The sequence below is a fragment of the Pteropus vampyrus genome, unplaced genomic scaffold, assembly GCF_000151845.1.
Source record: "Pteropus vampyrus isolate Shadow unplaced genomic scaffold, Pvam_2.0 Scaffold35, whole genome shotgun sequence".
NCBI lineage: Eukaryota > Metazoa > Chordata > Mammalia > Chiroptera > Pteropodidae > Pteropus > Pteropus vampyrus.
The window spans coordinates 1048220-1050273 of NW_011888816.1; positions in this window are offsets into that span (position 1 = coordinate 1048220).

Below are 2054 nucleotides of genomic sequence, written 5' to 3' on the forward strand. Positions count from 1 at the left end.
GCCCACAGGCTGGTAGGGACTCCATGAGTCTTGTTGCTATGGGCCTGATGTGGCTCTATCTCAACTCCCTAAACTGCTGCCACATCCTGCCTGGTGGGTCGGCCCAGTCTATTGAATTCCCTCACTCATTCATCAGCTATTTACTGAACCCCTACTATGTGCCATGTACTACTCCATGGAACAAAACAGATAAAGCGCTCTTTGGGGAAGCACACATTCCAATAAAGGGAGAGACATTAAACAAAGAAGAGAAACATACAGCGTGTCAGCTGATGATAAGGACCAGGAAGACAGGGAACAATGCGCATGAGGATGGAGGGTGATGGGGGTGGTGGGAATGGGTGCTGTTTTACAGGAGTGGACCTGACATCTCAGCAGAGATCTGAAAGAACAGTGTCCCGGCAGGAGGAAATAACATGAGCAACATCCTTGAGTCTGGAGTTTGCTCAGTGTGTTCCAGGAACAGCAAGGAAGCCAGTAAGCCTGGAACGGAGTGGGCCAGGAGATGAATAAGAGAGGGGACAGAAGCAGCAGCTGATGAGCAGGTCTCTGCCCGCAGCTCAGGAAGAGTTCTTAACCAGCAGGCCGCCTTGCTCCGTCCGCGACTGCACGTTGAGCGCCCCGTTCCCCCCGCCACCCCACCAGCCCTCCACTGCCCTGCTGGGCTGAGAAAAAGAACACAAAGCAGAAACGGTTGCAAAAAGTGGTAGGACTTTAATGTTATTCTTTCCCCCTCCCCCAAAGGTAATAGTTGCCCATTTTAGAGAATATGAAGAATGCAGAAAAGAATAATAATGCACATGCAGAAAAGTAAAGATATCAGGAAATTGGGATTATTATCATTGTTTCCTCCTGTTTTCCAACATGTGTATAATGCTGCTATGTTTATAATACATAGATCTTTGAAAAGAAACTCAGCTGAAAGTTTTTCACAAAATAGAATAGAACCTCACCACATACTCTTTTAACTGATGCACTCCGGACCCCAGCCTCCATGAGGTGAGATGCCACGAGTTCTCTAAAAAGCACAAACTTTTGAGTCAGTGAAGACTAGACTGACATTCTGGCTGTGCTACTCACTGCTATGTGACCGTAGGTAGGTTACTCACCCTCTCTGAGCCTCAGTTTTCTCATCGGAAAGTCAGTATCACATCCATGAGATCTTTGGGAAGAGCAAAGATGATGTGTGTAAAACACCTGGCACCTGGAAGGTACTATAGAAATGGTGGCTTGTCAGAGCTATTAACAAATAAGCAAATTTGTTCAATCCACAAATGTAGCCTCCATGCCATGCTACGTACAGTTCCTGTTGCTGGTAACACTGCAGTAACCAAGACGAAAAGTAACTTAATTTTTATCTTCTTTTCCCAAATTACAATTGTCCGAAAAGACAGCAACCCATCTAGAAAACACAAGAACTATATAACATCCCCCTGAATGAGGGCACGGTGTCAGTCTGTGGCATGTGCTGAAAAAGCAGGCAGAAAGCACGTTGCCAGGACACCAGGCGACCGTTGCAGAAACTTCGCAGCAAACTACTTGGCTCCCCGAGCAGATCTGTGTCTTCTCCCTTTGCTGCTGCCCGCCAGCTCTGCTGTGAAGATAAAGTCAGGAAGGCTCCACCTCTGGCCAGACCCTTAGAGAGTGTCACCAGCTGTCATAGACAGTGGCCTGGCTCAAAACGCACCCCTTGAAGACAGGGCCTCTCTCAGCCCTTGGGATTACCTCACGTCCCCGGGCTGTTCTCCAGCCACAGTGCTCAAACTAAGTTCCGCCGCGGCAGACAGTAGATTCTGTTCCTGACATGCAAGGCTTAAAAGAAAAGCAATTTTTAATAAAAGCACCGAAGATCACATTGTCCTCTCTGGTAGCAACGCTTCTCAGCAGAAAAGTAACACAAATCTAAACGAAAAGGGAGTCTTATCCCTTCAAGGAAATTAAGTATTTCTGTAGAAACCAAGAACCATTCCAGACAGTCAGCTGGGTCTGGGTTGATAGTAACTACATCACGTGAGCACCTCTGTGGACAGATGGACGGACACTGGGCTTCGTGT